Here is a 19,703-nt window from a genome sequence, read left to right as displayed (position 1 = left end):
GATAGGATTGTACCGTCCCCCGACAACGCAGAGATACCTGACCGGTCTGATGTGGGACATGTCACCATGTATGGACAGTTTTAGGTATAGTTATTTAGAGAGTGGACTTTGAACAAATCTGTCCCCTTCTGCAACCAGTTCCTCATTAATATCGAGAGCTTGAAGGCAGTATCATTAGTTATGGAAAATTAATAATTGCAATTAAAAAGCTGTTTTGTAACTCATTGCCAACCATGATTAGGCATTTAGCATATCTCTGGTGTAGCACTGAAAGGGTTAATGTCAGCGCTCCATTTTCTCATAGCATTCAACAATGCCCCCTCTTTGTAAGGGTTTATGCTAGAGGTTGGTGTGACACTGCCATCCACGTTGATGAGGTATGCTATGTGTACGATCCATTACCATACAGTATGAGGCAGAGTACATCTGCAGAGACAGGCTCGGACTGGCCCACAGGGGAACAGGTGAATCCCCCGGTGGGCCCCTGAGCAAGGTTGGGCCCCTAGTCTCCCACTCCCTGCACACTTAACACATGGCACAATAGGCTGACCTCACTACATATAGATAGGCAGGGGACATCATTTCAACCAGCCTATGTTCATATAAAAACCAGGCAGATTATTATTGTAGATGGTTCCGATGGCTGAGACAGGCTGGCCAGCATCCCCTTTCACCAAGGACCTGCCTTCTCGAAGTCACTGCAGGGACCCCCATAATCTTCAGTGTCTTGCTGCTGCCTGCCCTTGTGTATTTGCATGTAGCTGTACATTGGGCCCCCCAGAATAAACTTTCTTGGTAAGCCCTAGGCATCCCAGTGCAACACTGTGCAGAGGGGTCGTATAAAGATAAAGGGGATCAATGCCACCTTATAAAGTAAATAATGCAGATTCCTACTGTATATTAGGTTTTCTTTGAGGGACAGAGCTAATTAATTTTACATCTCCATTGGTCCCTGTTGGAGAGCAAGGGGCCCATATACTGTTTTTGCAAATGGACCCTATGTTGTCTGCCTATGAAGCAAGGAGTAATTACTGTAGTAGTAAACGGTGACGAGAGTAAGACCTAAATAAAGTCATTGTTAAATGGCCTGATTGTGTAACCTATTTTGTTTCTGTTCATGTATACTGCAAATACAGCAGTAATATCAGGGTGTTCACTCTCGTGGTTCCCCGCTTCACTGGTGCTTATAATGTACAGACCGTAACTGCCACACATACATGTACAAAAATTACCTACAAATATATTTTTGGATTGTGAGAGGAAACTGGTGTGAATACAATGAGAACATAGAAATACCTCATTAATGGTGACCTGGTTGGCCAGTGGACCATTGCTGCTGGACTTCATATTAACAGTGCTAACCATTGTGTTCCATACGAGTTATAATATAGTGCTAAATTCTTGTATTCTTGCCTTAAAATTTGAACTCTGCAGGTAACAATATGTACACTGATAAGGAGAAGGTCACGTAGGCAGTCAGCTGACGGACAGTTGTTATAAAGTGCAATTATAAAGTCCCATTGAAGACATTTATCAAATGTAACACAAAGGAGAAGCTCTTGTTTCATGTTTTGGGCAACTCCATCATCAAGTGATCACTAGGTTTGTTAAATCTCCCATATACTGTAGGTCTCCTAATATTCATTCTGGTGCTTTAAGTAAAAGGTTAGGCTTGATTTGGTCATTAAAGAGGTTGGCCCACGAACAGCATTTATCACGTCTCCACCGAGTTGGTGATAAATTTATGATCTGGGGGTTGATCTTCTGGGAATCCTACTACTCATGAGAACAGTGATCCCAAAGTCTCCCATTGAATGGAGTGGTCACACATGCACCCCACCTCTCCATTCACTGTCTATGGGCTGGTGGAGATAGCCAAGCACTGTACTCGGCTATCTCTGTCAACCCTGTAGACATTGCATGGAGCCTTGGAGTGCATTTGTGACCACTGCTGCGTTCACATGGGGGGACCTCCCATTCTCATGATTTGTTGGAGTCTCAGTGATCACACCTTTCTCATCTATCCTGTGGACTGGTGTTATTCGTGGAGTAAACCCTCTTAAAGTGAGTTCTCTTTAGTGACAAACAGATATTGATCAGCGCAGCAGATACTGTAGAGCTCTTGCAAGTTGTGATATATCTTGAAGACCATCTTAACTGAAAAAGTACCGTACTTCTAGCCACAACAATCTTAATCTTTTTCCAACGCCATAAAGCATTTAAAACGGCATATGTACATGTTAATCTACATATAACTAATAGAGATTTCAATTTTCCCCAACCAGTGCTTTAGGAGCTACCAGAGCCCATAGACAAAAGTGCTGATCTAAGACCTTATTTGCACATTTGTATCTGTTTTTCATCCATAAAAACACTGTCCTTGTTTCATCTATTTTTGGTCTGTTTGTCCATTTTTTACATCCGTGTGTCATCTGTTTTTCACATGCGGGAATAAAATGTTGGCCCATTTTGGCTCATCCTACTTTGTACAATGTCTCCAAGCAAATTGAACACGGATTGCATCCGTGTGCAGTCTGTGACTTGACTAAGGCCTCCTGCACACGAACGTGTGCGCCCCGTGGCGGTGCTGTGTCCCGCAAAATGCGGGCCGCAATGCACGAACACCGACCGAGGGGCAGCCGCAGCGGATCAAGGACCCATTCACTTTAATGGGTCCGCGATCCGCCCGTTCTGAAAAAAGATAGGACATGTTCTATCTCCGTAGTGCTTCCGTAGGGTTCTGTTCCGTGCTTCTGTTCCGCACCATTCCGCATCTCCGGATTTGCGGACCCATTGATGTGAATGGGTCCGCATTCGTGATGCGGAATGCACACGGAACCATGTCCGTGTATTGCGGATCCACAAATGCGGCACGCCATACGACAACGGGACTCCTACGGGCGTGTGCAGGAGGCCTAAGCATGTTTGGTCCAGAAATTTCCCTAAAGTAATGTACCACGAACCACTGAAAAAAATGAGACTACATCTGTTGGATTCAATGGATCCATGATTCACTGATGTGGGAATAAGGGCTAATTTTGAACACCCTCTCGTTAGATAGCAGTTGTATGCACAGAAGGATCCCTGCTAAGGCTACTTTCACACTTACGTTTTTCTTTTCCGGCATTGAGTTCCGTCCGAGGGTCTCTATACCTGAAAAGAACTGATCAGGTATATCCCCATGCATTCTGAATGGAGAGAAATCTGTTCAGGATGTCTTCAGTTCAGTCATTTTGACCGATCAGGCAAAAGATAAAACCGCAGCATGCTACGGTTTTATCTCCGGCCAAAAAAACGGAACACTTGCCTGAATGCCAGGAATGTATTAGTGCCGACTCCTGCGTTCAAAAAAATTAGAAAAAAAATGTAAATAGATCCGTTTGTCCGTATGACAAACGGACAGACGGATCCGTTCTTGCAATGCATTTGTAAGACGGATCAGGTATTTTTCGGACTGATCAGGATCCTGATCAGTCTTACAAATGCCATCAGTTGGCATACATTTTGCCGGATCCAGCAGGCAGTTCCGGCGACGGAACTGCTTGCCGGATCACTCTGCCGCAAGTGTGAAAGTAGCCTAAGGCTTGCTGTGGGCAACCAAATACATAACCTTCAAAAAAGGGTACAACCAAACAGCGCGGTCGTGTTGAGGTTGTGACACAGCTGTGCGGCGGTTGAGTACCACTCCAGTCGTATGGGCCACAGCTCCCTCTAATTAAACTAATGAGACCGCACTGTTCAGTGGGTCTGTATTGTATATAAGGTGATGCATGGCCATTAACAATGCAGTCTGCTTCAGCCTAGTTGGCCACACTGTACTCGACCACAGCATAGACGCGTCCGAAGACCGTGCAGTGTGGTCATACGCTGTAGATGGCGCGCACTTAGGCTGCTAGACTTGCATGAGATTTATCACAAGGGCTCAGGCTGGATGATGAATTTGGTGCAGGGATAAACACCAACCTTAGGCCGAATGCACACGGCCGTGTTCCGCGGCCGTGAGCGGTCCGTGGTATGCCGGTCTGGATTCCTGCTGACAGCAGGAGCGCATGGAGTCATTGGTTGCTATGACGCCGTGCGCTTCATGCTGCCGCTGCACTACAGTAATACACTCGTATAGATCATACAAGTGTATTACTGCAGTGCAGCCGCGGCATGAAGCGCGCGGCGTCATAGCAACCAATGACGCCATGCGCTCCTGCTGTCAGCAGGAATCCAGGCCGGCATACCACGGACCGCTCACGGCCGCGTGCATTCGGCCTTATGACGACAACTATTGGCCGGCTTGCTTGGAGACTGAATCTTATGCCAGAATTGTGGTGCAATTATGGAGCAAAATGTTGCAACTTAGGCCACACCCCTTACCCACAAAACCCCACCCCCTTTTTGGGCAAGACCAAAAAAAGTTGTAAAAACCCTAGTTGCACCAATTTTCAGATTTTGCAATCACATTAGTAAATCTGGGCCAGTGCCATCCAGGTGTGTTCACAGACAGCAGTAATGGTGCGGCACAATACTACACCATTGCTGCACCACCAAAACGGCGGAAAGAATTTATTGGCATGCACTTTTTGATCTGGTTTTCCAGCTGTTGAGTTCTCTAAACTGTGGCCACTGGTCTGTTTTTTTGGCGTGGTAATGATACGGCTTTTTCTACTGCTGCTTGTGAAGGCGTTATGACTGTGTCCTCCCACAAAGGCTGAATACATCACAGATATAGGCGTCCGGCTACTGTCCCTTTAACACTTCCGCCTAGTTATCATGTGGAATTAGAGCAATGGAGCGAGGCGCAGCCAGTAGCGAAGTGCATACTGACTTGGGGGGGGGGGGGGGGGGGGGGGAGTACGAAGACAGGAAGGGGTTAATTTTTTGGGATTTCGGTGCTGTAGTCTGATTGGTGGAAAGAGGGGGGCGGTATTAGTTAATTTCGCGGGCTGTATATGAAGGGTTGTTTGGGGGGGGCACGTGCATTAGTGTCCGGGGTTAGACCTGCGAGTTTTAAACAGATGCATGACACGTTGGAGCGTGCATCTCAGGAGGTCGGTAAGCCGATAGATGGGGCTCCTGTTGGGGGATAAAAAGCCTACAGGGGTTTATCGAGAGAGAATTTTGGAAGTTTTGGTGCCCTTGGGTCGGTGACTGCGGCCGAGGGTAAGGTAAAAAGTCAAGTGGAGATGGGGTGTGATGAACGCAGCTTGCTTGGGTTGCCTTCTAGGATCCTTTACACAGTTTTGGAATGTTATTGCACTTTAATTTTGTGTTATGTGTTCACTGTTATGTTTATCAGTGTTAAAAGTTGGAGGAGAATGTGGTGGTTTTTAATAAATGGGCCGTTGCGGCCATTTATACCAAGGAGACGGTTTCTGAGTATTAATTCCGGGGGGAGGGGGGGGGGGGAATAGGGACGAACGTATTGGTGCGGTTGGTGGGTAGTCGGCTGAGGTAATCTTACATCCCAATAAGTCATATGTGTGTGTGTGTAAGGTGGCACTTAGTACTCTGAATACCGCGTGGAAAGAAAACAATGAAGAGAACCAGGTTGAATGATGTCTGTACATTCCTATTATTTTATACAATTTAGGGTTCATGCACACAAACTTATTTTCATATTTGTGGGTCGGATGCGGACCCATTCACTTCAATAGGGCCGCAAAAGATGAGGACAGCACTCCGTCTGTTCGGCGGCATCCGCAAAAATAAAGACATGTCCTATGCTTGTCTGCATTATAGAGAGGGGTAGGAGAGTTCTCTTATGGGCCAGACATTCTGTTCCACAAAATGTGGAATGCACACGTTCGGTATCCATGTTTTGCGGATCCGCAATTTGTAGACCGCAAAACAGGCTACGATCATGTGCATGAGCCCTCACTGTTAGGGTACAGCCACATGGAGCGGCTGCGCTGCAGTTGTGATGCAGTCGCCTTGAGTGGCCAAACGAACCACAGCAGCATCTTATTAACTAATCAGAACTACGTTGTTTATTTGGTGTTCATTGTTAATGACCGCTCAGTTTTGCATGTCACTGTGCGGCCATTAACGATGAAGACTGAATAAACGATGCTGCTGCTGTGGGTCGCACAGTACTCGGCTGCCAGGTGGTCGTACCCTTAGGCCAATACAGATTGTGTCAGGGTGTGTTTAGGGAAAAACTGATGGTTTTGCATGCAAGTTTAATCAGTTTTGTCTGTGATTGTGTTCAGTGTTTCAGTTTTTTCCGCGCGGATGCAATCAATTTTTGTTGAAAAAATGAAGAATAACAGTCTACATCTCCTTGCAACCATCAGTGAAAAACACATTACATACGGATGCCTTCCGTTTTTTTATGCAAGCCCCATTCCCTACTACTCAGCCGCGAAAAACACGCAGTATAGAACATGGGTCAGCAACCTCCAGCTGTTGTGAAACTACAACTCCCAGCATGCTCCATACACTTCTATGAGAGTTCCTAGAATAGTGAAGGTATGCATGCCAGGAGTTGTAGTTTCACAACAGCTGGAGTGCCGAAGTTTGCTGATCCCTGATGTAGAACATGCTGAGCACATTTAGGCCTCTTTCAAACGGGCGAGATTTCCGCGCGGGTGCAATGCGTGAGTCGAACGCGTTGCACCCGCACTGAATCCGGACCCATTTATTTCTATGGGGCTGTGCACATGAGCGGTGATTTTCATGCATCACTTGTGCGTTGCATGAAAATCGCAGCGTGCTCTATTTTGTGAGTTTTTCATGCAACGCAGGCCCAATAGAAGTGAATGGGGCTGCGTGAAAACCGCAAGCATCCGCAATCAAGTGCGGATGCGGTGCGATTTTCACGCATGGTTTCTAGGTGAGACCCGATCATTATTATTTTCCCTTATAACATGGTATTAAGAGAGAATAATAGCATTCTTTTAATACAGAATGCTAAGTAAATTAGGGTTGGAGGGGTTAAAAAAAAAAATTATTATTTAACTCACCTCATCCACTTGTTCGCGCAGCCCGGCTTCTCTTCTGTCTTTGTAACGGTCGTGTACACACACACAGGGGGGAGGGAAGTGACCACTGCGCTCCACCCTCACCCCTGGTCCTGCCTACTTGCCTCGCAAGTCCTAATGACAGGGGACAACTGGACGGCAATCCCTAGCTTGAAATAAGTGCAGGGAGGACAGACCAGACAAACAAAAGAACGTGAACGGACCGAGTCAATACCAGGAAAGCTACGAAGTACAAATGGAGCAAGCAGAGAATAGTCAGGAGAAGCCGGGTCATGAATACCAGGAGAGTCGTGAAGTACCAAAGAAGTCAGCAGAGGATCGTCAGGAGGAGGCCAGGGTCAGAATACCAGGAGAGCAGCAAAGTACACAAGGAGCAGGCAGAGGATCGTCAGGAACTCAGCAGGAGGTCAGTACGCCAGGAAGACAAAGTCGCAGGTGGAACCTAAATAACAGGCAATCTGTGGCCAGCAGGCTGCCTGTTTAAATAGGGAGCCAGAGGGGGCATGTGATGTGGCCAGCGTCACATGACTCCACACAGACTACACAGCCGAGTGATCAGCTCGGCGCTCAGCCCTAAAACCATTCTCATGAATGCGCATATACGCGCGGGGGGTGCATAGTATTATCAGGAGCGCAGGCGACGCTGGACGCGCTCATGATGCGTGCGCGCTCCGGATGTGCCCGCCTCCTAGACCGCGCCGTGACAGTCTTCTTCTTTGCTGTGCAGGAGGAAAAGGACCTGTGGTAACGTCACTGTGCTCATCACATGATCCATCACCACCATGGTTATAAGGGAAAATAATAAAATCTACACAACACCTAACCCAAACCCGAACTTCTGTGAAGAAGTTCGGGTTTGGGTACCAAACATGCAGATTTTTCTCACGAGTGTGCAAAACGCATTAAAATGTTTAGCACTCGCGCAGAAAAATCACGCATTTTCCCGCGACGCACCTGCATCTTATCTGGCCCAAATCCATGACGCCCGTTTGAAAGAGACATTACAAAAGCGCCTGTTTGTGTTCTAAAAATTGCTGTTTTTAGACAGTCTTATTTTTTCAACTGAAATTGTGCCTGTTTTGAAGGTTTTTGCACCTCGTTCGAAAAAACAATGCTCATGTGTACATACCCATCAAAATGAATGGGTCAGGATTCTGTCCGGATGCTATCCGTTTATAACACACATCACATCTGGAGAGAAAACTTGCTTGTGTGAATGAGGCTTTAGCGTACGACCACTCAGCGCTGTCATGATGCAGTTAGGAACCGCAGCATCTCATTTCCCAATAAAAGTCTATGGGAAAATAGGTTTCTGAGACAGACCTGGCACTTTCAAAGTTGTGATGACTGCGCCTGTTTGACCGCACGTAAGACATGCCCTGCGGCGGCTTACTGCATGAGATATACAGTTGAGTAGCTGCTTGTGATATCTGTTTTACTGCAGGTTTTATTATTTGAAGTTCATCAGAAAGCTAAAGAACCAGGAAAATTCACAGTTCAAACAACAGCGTCAGATAAAAAACGCACCCTAAACGCATGATTATGCATGCAGTAACCGACACCCTGACCGCATCACTTCCACAGCAAGGTCGTACCCTTAGGGCTCTTTTACACGAGTGGATGCCGTGTATGGAATCTACTGTGTGACAGACAGCCAAGCCCCGCTCCGGACAGCAGAGACACGGAGCATTAACATGATTGATAATGCTCCGTGCCTCTCTGTGACCTTTTTACTACAAAATCACGGTGAGATAAAGTTGTCACTGTGATTTTGTAGTAAAAAGATCATAGAGAGGCACAGAGCATTATCAATCATGTTAATGCTCCGTGTCTCTGCTGTCTGGCATGGGGCTTGGCTGTCTTTCACACAGCGGACACCACGCACGGCATGCACTCGTGTGAAAGATCCCTTAGACCCCTTTCACAGGGGCGAAAATTCCCCGCGGGTGCACCCGCACTGAATCCGGACCCATTCACTTCAATGGGGCTGTGCACATGAGCAGTGATTTTCACGCATCGCTTGTGTGAAAATCTCAGCAAGCTTTATAGTGTGTGTTTTTCACGCAACGCAGGCACCATAGAACTGAATGGGGCTGTGTGAAAATCGCAAGCATCCGCAAGCAAGTGCGGATGTGGTGCGATTTTCACGGATGGTCGGGATGGGGACCCCATCATTATTATTTTCCATTATAACATGGTTATAAGGGAAAATAATAGCATTCTTAATACAGAATGCTTAGTAAAATAGGCATGGAGGGGTTAAAAAAAATTAAACTCACCTCATCCACTTGTTCGCGCAGCCCGGCTTCTCTTCTTTCTTCTTCTTTGCTGTCCAAGAGGAAAAGGACCTGTGGTGACGTCACAGCGCTCATCACATGGTCCATCACCACGGTGATGGACCATGTGATGAGCGCTGTGACGTCACCAAAGGTCCTTTTCTCCCAGGTCCTCAAAGAATAAGAAAGAAGACAAGCTGGGCTGCGCAAAGTGGATGAGGTGAGTTTAATTTTTTTTTTTTTTAACCCCCTCCATGCCTATTTTACTAAGCATTCTGTATTAAGAATGCTATTATTTTCCCTTATAACCATGTTATAAGGGAAAATATTAAAATCTACAGAACACCGATCCCAAACCCGAACTTCAATGAAGAAGTCCGGGTTTGGGTCTGGGTACAACATTCAGTTTTTTCTCATGTGTGCAAAATGCATTGCACTCGCGCGGAAAAAACTAAAGAACGCAACGCAATCGCATAAAATACTCACCCAACTCGTAGGCAAAATCACACGATTTTCCCGCGATGCACCCGCATCCTATCGGGCCCTCACACACGACGCCCGTGTGAAAGAGACCTTAGAGTTTGCTCACACCCTACTCTGTCTGCACATATTTGTAAAGGCTGTATGGATCCATATAGCACAGTGCAGTCATCCTCCTCCTAAGGGGTCATGCAAATGAACGTGTACTGGCCGGGCCCGTTCTGTGGACAGTTAATTGCGGTCTGCAATTCACCGGCACCGACCGTGTGCCCACCATCTGCAGACATGGACCCATTCACTTGAATGGGGTATGCAATCCACATCCGACGGTCCGTACCACAAAAAAGTAGTATATGCACTACTTTTTGCAGTGCGGAGGCACGGACATGTCCCGTGCTGTGGACCGGTAATTGCGGTCTGCAATGCATCGGCACTTATCGCGTGCCCACCGTCTGCAGACACGGACCCATCATTCACTTGAATGGGGTCCGCAATCCACTTCCGATGGTACTACTTTTTTTGCGGTGCTCCGTAGTGCTTCCGATACGTGCCTTCATTCCGCACTGCACCCAAGTGAATGGGTCCGCATCCGTGATACAGTGTGCACACAGCCGGTGCCCATATATTGCAGACCCGCAATACTGGTACTGGTGCATGAGCCCTAACTATATCATTGTTTTTAATTTATTGCAGTTTAGTAAATCTGCTTTGCAGAAAAAAGTCCGTCTCAGTGACTCACTTCATACAACCAGGAAATCATATGCCTCAATAGGGAAGTACAAAAAGACTCTTCATTATGCGTAAATGTCTGTGAAGAGAAGTAACGTCATGTGACAAATTATTTTTCTTTATAAAATTGCATCGGGGATATCAGGATTTTTTTTATGGTCAATAATAAAACTACTAATACAGTATTAACCCACGCTTCCCCTATGGAAGTTCCCTGATCCGATCATAAACCAATTCTGTATAATCATGACTAGGGATGAGCGAATCGCATAAAACTTTGTTTGAATACTGTACGGAGCGAGAGCTCCGTACAGTATTAGAATGTATTGGCTCCGATGAGCCGAAGTTATTTCTTCGTGAAGTCTCGCGAGACTTTGGGCAATAACTTCAAAAATTCATTTCTACTGTTAAAAAGCTTTTCCCGAGTAGAAATTAATTTTTGAAGTTATTACCCGAAGTCTCGCGAGACCTCGCAAAGTAATAACTTCGGCTCATCGGAGCCAATACATTCTTATACTGTACGGAGCGTTTTATGCGAATCAACTTCGGATGTTTCATCCCAAGTCGATTCACTCATCCCTAATGATAACCATAGTCTTCTAGAAGTTATGGCATCGGGTGTAGGTAGGAGCTCTCAGCATCAGTGATAAAACATAAGTCTGGGGCGATATTGGCTGCAACACCTGTCACGTGACCAAAGTGCATCAGTACAGCCATTGAATAAAATTAAACTGTGACCGCGACCTCAGAATCGCAAAAAATCAAGAGCGCCATAATCTCGCGATGCGCGAGCTAGCGCATGCACAGTGTCCTCATAGTGTTCCTTTCCTGTGCTGGCATCAGCCTCAGGGAAGGAACAGCGCATGCGCTAGCTCGCGCATCGCGAGATTACGGCGCTCTGGCTGTCTGACGTCGGGGAGCAAGGAGGAGATTCTGAGGATGCGGGGCGGTGCTGCGCTCCTTCGCGCTGGACTCATCTCACGTACAGGACACATCTCAGGGTAATTTGCATATGGATCAAATAGTTTTTTTTCCACAATAAAAGCACACAGAGCTATGGGGACTGGGTATTGCGGATGTGCTAGCGGCCATATAGCAACCCATGTCCTCAGCTCTATACATCAAATCCCGGTGACAGGTTCCCTTTAAGACCCATAACTTTTTTGGGGTTTTTCTGAAAGATGAATAAGGGCTTGACTTTTGTTGGACAACTTGTAGTTTTCATTGGTATAAATTTGGGGTACATATAACATTTTAATAGCTTTTTATTCCTTTTTATGTGGTAAATAAGCAGTTCTGACTTTTTTTTTAACGATGATAGCCATGCGGAATAAATTACATGATAATTGTATAGTTCAGGTGGTTACACATGTGGCAATATCAAATATGTGGATGGGATTTTATTTTTCTAAAGTTTTTTCGATTAAAAAGCATTTTTTTCAATGGAAAAAGGTGTGTGTGCTTTTAACTTGGATTTAAAAAAATAAATAAAACTGTATTAAATTCAAATTTTTTTTTTTAACCACTTATTAGTCCCACAAGAGGACTTTGATATGTGATCCTTTCATCGCTTACATAACACATTGCACTACTTATGTAGTGCAGCGTATTATGCTGTCAGTAGGATACTGACAGGCAACCTATTAGACCATGCCACTGGCACAGCCTAATAGGCATACAGAAGGCAGACCAGGGGGCCTTCACTGGACCACTGGCTGCCAAAAACAGACATTGGCAACCCGCAATCTCATTTGCAGTGGTGCCAATGGTTGACAGAGGGAGACCCCTCCCTATGAAACCACTTAGATGCCGTGTTCGTTATTCACTGCTGCATCGAAGGGGTTAAAAGTATGAGATTGGTGCTGATCTGGAACATTAGAGCAGGAGCCCGGCTGCCATAAGAGAGCCAAGCTTCTTCTCTGCTGCAGTGGAGATGAGTGCAGCACTTAGAAAAGGCTGCTGCAAGATGGCGTATTGGTGGTCAATAAGGGATAAAAAGGGTCCCCCCCCCTCAGACATTTAAATTCAGACAAAGCTTGCCGGGTCTCGCAAGCTTGTTCAGCTGTTTGCATACTGTACATCCAGTGCACTTCATCCAGCCACCAATAGCCTCACTGTACAGTTGTTCTTCCGATAGGGAATGATCCTACAAGGGCGACACCCATGTATCATACATTTATGGCATATACTGTGGATATGCCATCGATGTTTATAGTGGTAGAAACCCTAGTGGGGTTCTCGTCAACAAGACGCCAGTGAGGAGAACTAAGGGGTCATGTTGCCACAATGAATGCTGTAGCCCTTGTTTTTTTTATTTTTAAAATACATTGCGCCATACATACGACTATTTCAAAAGGAAATCCCAGCAGTCGTCAATTGTAAATAAGGATATTCTTTTTATTCAGTCATAATAGTGTGTCTTATGACGCGTTTCGGCGATAGCAGCCTTCATCAACAAAGGTTACATACAAGTGTTCCATACCATCTTATATAGCAGGTAGACAGGTGATTCACTGGTGACGTCAGACGCCCAAATCAAAAGCAGCTGAGATTGCACCAATCAACAGCCTAGTTTCACAATATGCAAATCAAGAAACACAAACCCGGACAATTCAATGAATAATTCAAACAAGTGAACAGAAACTTTTTCAAACAGATGAGGATACCGTATCCATCCGCGGCATCAACGAGAAGATGTCTATAATATAATATAATCAGTGATCGAAACAAAAAATCATAAGCGCATGACTTCATAATCACGATTCAAACCTCTAGGCTGTAAGGTGTCTAAAGTGTGGATCCAGTAAGCTTCTCTCCTCAGAGAGGTGGTGACATTAAAAAACTCCTTTTACGGAGAGAAGCTTACTGGATCCACACTCAATTTCAGTGGGGGTTGAATAATTTTGAACACAACTGTACGACTATGGCAGTGCTTGGTACTGCAGATCATTTCTATTCACTTGAGTAGGAGGAGCTGAAGTACCCGGCACAGCTGCCCACATATTCAGCTATTTAACTGCCAGGTCACTGTGCTTGTGGGCATCTTCATTCTGCTGATTGGTAGAGGTCCACCCATGGGAAGCCTACCAATCAATACTTATCTCATGAGTTACAGAAGCATCTCGCTGTGCCATGCTTTCTCCATAGCTCCCATTCACTTCTATGGGAGTTACGAAAACGGCGTAGCACAGCCTGCTCAGTGTAACTCTTGCCACTGCATGAAGCAGGTATTCTGATCTCAGCTATGAATGGCTGAGATAGGACTACCCCTTTAATTTTCCTGTGAATAGCGCCACTACATATGTGTCTGTATGGAACGTATGACACTGCACTTCACTTTAGAGCCTAAGAGAGTCTTTGGTACATACCCTTTACTCTCTATACAGGGATCTGGATTTCACCACAGGGAACTTGACATGAAATTGGCAGATGACACCATGACCTCAGTACCATGTTGACCAACAGAAGTCGTAGTCAGATTGGCATAGGTCAGGATTGGCAGAGTACATTCTCAACAAAGGACAGGCTTGCACAACATTAGACAGATGGAAAGAACAGGCGACAGAGGGCAGATATGGTTAGAAAGAAGCCAGGTTTATAGCTTATTATTTTTCAGGCACGGGTCATTGGAGGAAGAGTCTAGAGAAACCTGTTCTGGCCTCTCATTGGCTGGAGAACAGGACTTTGGTGTGTGCTGGCCCTTGAAGAACCCAGGGTCAGAGCTCATGTCTGAGAGGGTCTGCATCAGAGGTCCTAGCTGCAGAGCTGCATGGGTGAGCAGTATGGCTACCAGCAGGGGCGAAAGTGACCCTCGAAAAATAACGTAAAAGTTGGCCTATGTTGTAGGTAGGTCCAAACTTACAGAAGGTGGGGCAACATAATAAGGCAGGGCAAACATATGTAGGCAGGGCCAGCAATACCATAGTGCAGAGCAATATACTGCCCCAGCTGAACCAAATACCACAGTGCAGCACAAAATACTGCCACCTGCTGAACAGTATTCTACCGTTTCGCTGTCCTGCAGACATGGATACAGTTGAATTCCGGAGGACACCTGCGGCATCAGCCCACCCGGAAATTTCCCTGTAGGGTCTATGGCCAATCCTCCCCTGGCTATCTGGGAGGCTGAGAGCAGGAGGGAGGAATGGGCTGCCATGAATGGTGGCAATCAGGAGTGCAAGATGGCAGTTCCAAGATGAGACGTAGGGCTCATGCACACGAACATGTGCGGCCCGTGCCCGCTTGGGTGGTAATCATCCACATGCACACTAATTTGTATTTTATTGTATATTATTATTCTATATTATTTTAAATGACAGCACGTGTATTAATGTTGTACATTGTATTACATTATGTTGATTTTATTACATTACTTGATTGTTACAGTAGATGGGCTCAGGATGGCAGCAAATACATGATCTGTGTGTTTCCTGCATTTCACCGTATTCAGACAACTAAAAGCAGTGATGTAACGGTATTTTCACCAGCCTGCTTTGCACAGGGAGTCCCTGTGATGTCATCAGTTAACTTACAGGTTTCAACAGCAGTCACTAAAACCTGCAGATTCTGTATGTGGGAGCGCAATGCTAAATGTGAGGGGTGTTCAAAGGTTGACAGACAGGAAGCGCAACATTTCAGTTCCCTTTTGCAGTACAGGGTCTGGCTGTTAATTTGCTTGGGGTTGGTGAGAAGAGTTTAGTAGAGTACAAAAAGATAGACCTGGACCACAACCTGTGCTTAGTTTAGAGGCCGGTGCTGTTTTTTTTTTATATGTGGTACCTCCAAATATGTGATGTGCAAAGCCAGGACTGGCAGCCTGGAAACAGCGTATCAGTGTAACAGCCTAATGAACCTCCATTATCACTGTAGTATAAACTGGGGAACAGGAAAAGCGGCCACTTTGAGGGGCATTACTGACAGAAAACTGCCGATGCTGCCCACAAACCTTCCCTTCTCCAGATCCTGGGCACTAGATATATGACTCTTCAAGTTGCGTTTATAAAGGCACATAAACAGTTTTCTTACTAAAAACGCAAACTACATCCTCAACCTAGATCTATACAGAGGAGACAAGGTTCTCTTTACACTAGAATTATGGATCTATCGTATGATGTATCTAAGCAGTGACTGACGGATCTCATTATAATGAGGTCAGGGTTCCATCATTTTGATGGCAAGAATAGTGCTGAATGTTGTGCGTATCATGTCATCAAAAGCGATGGAAACCTTGATGTTCCACAAACTTCACAGAAGTGGGATGTAACGTTAGCAGAAATATGAAATGCGGTACTTTAAATATTGGAGGAGTGAAAGCAGCCACTATAAATCATCTTTTATTGTGCCCATAATTACCTTAAGGCCTCATGCACATGGCCGTTGTGCGGCCGTTCCGTGCATTGGGGACCGCAATTGCGGTCCCCAATGCACGGGCAACATCCGTGCAGCGGGCCGGACCCATTCAACTTGAATAGGTCCGTGGTCTATCCGCACCGCATATTTATTTGTGGTGCGGAACAACGGAAAGAAACACCACGGAAGCACTCCGTAGTGCTTCCGGTGTTCCATTCCGTGACTCCGTTCCGCAACTCCGGAATTGCGGACCCATTCAAGTGAATGGGTCCGCATCCGTGATGCGTGGTGCACACGGCCTGCGGCCATGGATTGCCGACCGGCCATTCGCGGGCTGCAATACAGCCACGGATGCCCAACGGCCGTGTGCATGAGGCCTAAAAAACAAGAAAGTCCCATTTTCAGGAATGCGTTCCTTGAAAGTGGAACCTTGGGGCTGCAATCAGTTTGGTGCTGAGGTCAGGAGTTTAAGGGATCCTTCAGTTCTTCACCAGGGACCTCTGTACTCAAGGAAGAGAAATTTAGACTTTTTATGGAGGCAAGTAGATCCAGTACCCTCGGAGTGTGTCTGGCTAGGGGCACTTCCCCAGTTCCTGAAGCTCAAGCAGAGTGCTTAGTGACATCGTTCTTTCTACAGATGTAATGCCCCGCTAGGGGGAATTACCACTCTTTTTGCCCCATCACTATCTTTTGACCCAATGCCATCATGTGTATTTATTTCATTATCCTGCAAAATGTATATCTATTCTTATGAAATTGTTATGTATAATGTAATGTGCCTGGTTCACCAGCAGATGGCAGCAATATTGGCAGAGTTAGTTTACATAGAATGGAACCTTTTTGTCCATTCTAACCCTCCCTAGAGAGGGAGGAGTTCAGCTAGTTAGGGGCAGTTGAGAGTACCCCCTGCAAGAGGGAGGTTGTGCAGGAGGGAGCTTGTCCCTTCCAGGCGAGCCCTGCCTAGGCCCGCAGAGCACCATTAGCTCTGCTGGAGCAAGAGAAGGGAGCAAAGAGCCTCACAGAAGCCAGGAAGTGTAGTTCCCTGGGTAAAGACAAAGATAAAGAGACAGAGTCAGACTACAGCAAGTAAAGTTCAGCAGAAAGGGAAAGTACTATAGCTGGCGGTGGATCCCTAAGGTCTTACATCTACTACACTACGGACTTTTCGCTTGCAGTTCCCTTGGCGGAAAATCAGCATATCTCTCTACATACTGTGCATATGTGCTGCTGATGAGAAAAAAATGAATGTTGTCCAGGTACATCATAAAGATTTGAAGCTCACAGAACACCTCTTTGATGAAATGTTGGAAGAAAGCCGGAGCATTACAAGGCCTGAAGAATATGACCAAGTACTCATGTACCGATGTTGAAGGCTGTCTTTGATTCATCCCACCTCTTAACCCCTTCCCGACCAGTGGCATACATGTACAGCGCTAGCAGGGTCTTTAAAGATGGCCCCTGCTCGTGAGTGCAGAGGGCACAATTGCTGATGGATGCCTGCTGTTTTAAAAAGAAGATACCCGGGGTAAATGTCTGCGATTGGCGATAATGCCGATTGCAGACATTTAAACCCTCAAATGTTGTGGTCAAATGTGACCACGGCATCTGAAAGCTAAAAAACCTGGGAGGGCTCCCCTTAGCGGCGATTAGGGGGGAGCTATTCATTCCCTGCTGCAGCCTCGGTCCTTCTGGATGATTCGAAGCTGCCGCAGCTACATTCCTATAGAGACTCTGTGGCAGGGCTCCATAGGAACATAGCGAAATCCACATAGACTTCAATGCTAATGCACTGAGTCTATGAGAGAAGCGATCTGATGATTGCTTATTCAAGTTCCCGAGGGAAACTGTTGGGTCTCTGCGCTGCGGTGATGGAGACCTGATGGCTGGGAAGTAAAAAAAAAAAAAATATTGTAAAAAAAAATGTTTTACATAATAAAAAAAATTAAAATAAAGTGGCCTTTTCCCAAAATTAAGTAAATTTTTTTTTTAAAAATAGGGGGGGAAAAGTCAGTATTGACCATGATCCACAGTGCCAAAACAGCCATTTTCTGGTCACCTTGCCTCACAAAAAGTGTAATACCAAGCAATCAAAAAGTCGTATGTACCCCAAAATGGTACCAATCAAACCATTATCTCATCCTACAAAAAATGAGACCCTACCTAAGACAATTTCCAGAAAAATAAAAAAAATATGGCTCTCAGAAAATGGCAACAAAAAACGAGATTTAATTCTGTTCAGAAATGCTTTTGCTTGACAAAAATAAAAATGATAGACATATTATGTGATGCCGCGTCCCTAACAACCTGCTGTATAAAAAATATCACATGATATTCTCTGTCAGTTGAACGCTGTAAAAATAAAATAAATAAAACTATTCTAGAACAGTCATTTTTTGTCACCTCGCCAAACAAAATGCATAATATCGAGTGCTCAAAAAGTAATATATACCCCAAAATTGTACCAATGAAAAACTTCAACTTATCCTGCAAAAAATGAACTCCCACATAAGACAATCACTCAAAAAATAAAAAACAATGGCGCCCATAAACCAATCCATCAAGATCTGAGCTGCAAAAGCCTATGGCGCTCCTTGTTTTCTGAGTCCTGTCATGTGCCCCCACAGCAGTTTACCACTACATATGGGGTGTTGCCGTATTCAGGAGAAAATGGGTAACAAATTATGGGGTGCTTTTTCTCCTGTTACCCCTTGTGAAAATGAAAAATTTGGGCCTAAAGCAACATTTTATTTGAAGAAATGAAACTTTTTATTTTCAAAAATTTTCTTTTCCAAATTCCGTAAAACTCTTAGGGGGTCAAAGTGCTCAGTACACTCCTTAATATATTCTTTGAGGGGTGTAGTTTCCAAAATGGGGTCACTTTTTGAGGGTTTCCACTGTAGGGGTATGTCAGGGTCTCTTCAAATACAAAATGGTGCCTAAAAACCATGCTAGCAAAATAGCATATGCGCTCCTTTCCTTCTGACGAATGCCATGTGCCCTAATAGCAGTTTACTACCACATATGGGGTATTTCTGTAAACTGCAGAATCAGAGTAATGTACAGTACAGACCAAAAGTTTGGACACACCTTCTCATTCAAAGAGTTTTCTTTATTTTCATGACTATGAAAATTGTAGATTCACACTGAAGGCATCAAAACTATGAATTAACACATGTGGAATTATATACATAACGAACAAGTGTGAAACAACTGAAAATATGTCATATTCTAGGTTCTTCAAAATAGCCACCTTTTGCTTTGATTACTGCTTTGCACACTCTTGGCATTCTCTTGATGAGCTTCAAGAGGTAGTCCCCTGAAATGGTTTTCACTTCACAGGTGTGCCGTCAGGTTTAATAAGTGGGATTTCTTGCCTTATAAATGGGGTTGGGACCATCAGTTGCGTTGAGGAGAAGTCAGGTGGATACACAGCTGATAGTCCCACTGAATAGACTGTTATAATTTGTATTATGGCAAGAAAAAAGCAGCTAAGTAAAGAGAAACGAGTGGCCATCATTATTCATTTAAGAAATGAAGGTCAGTCAGTCAGCCGAAAAATTGGGAAAACTTTGAAAGTAAGGGCTATTTGACCATGAAGGAGAGTGATGGGGTGCTGCGCCAGATGACCTGGCCTCCACAGTCACCGGACCTGAACCCAATCGAGATGGTTTGGGGTTGAGCTGGACCGCAGAGTGAAGGCAAAAGGGCCAACAAGTGCTAAGCATCTCTGGGAACTCCTTCAAGACTGTTGGAAGACCATTTCAGGGGACTACCTCTTGACGCTCATCAAGAGAATGCCAAGAGTGTGCAAAGCAGTAATCAAAGCAAAAGGTGGCTACTTTGAAGAACCTAGAATATGACATATTTTCAGTTTCACACTTGTTTGTTATGTATATAA

General features: G+C 45.2%; 1 protein-coding gene across 3 annotated transcripts in view; it reads left to right on the top strand.

Annotated features, from left to right (window-relative positions):
• ARHGAP9 (Rho GTPase activating protein 9) overlaps positions 1–19,703 on the top strand; it is a 223,264-nt gene that overhangs the window by 557 nt on the left and 203,004 nt on the right. The gene's annotated exons all lie outside the window — the stretch shown is intronic.

The sequence above is a fragment of the Bufo bufo genome, chromosome 3 (assembly GCF_905171765.1).
Source record: "Bufo bufo chromosome 3, aBufBuf1.1, whole genome shotgun sequence".
NCBI classification, from domain to species: Eukaryota; Metazoa; Chordata; class Amphibia; order Anura; family Bufonidae; genus Bufo; species Bufo bufo.
This window is presented reverse-complemented; position numbering and strand designations above follow the sequence as displayed.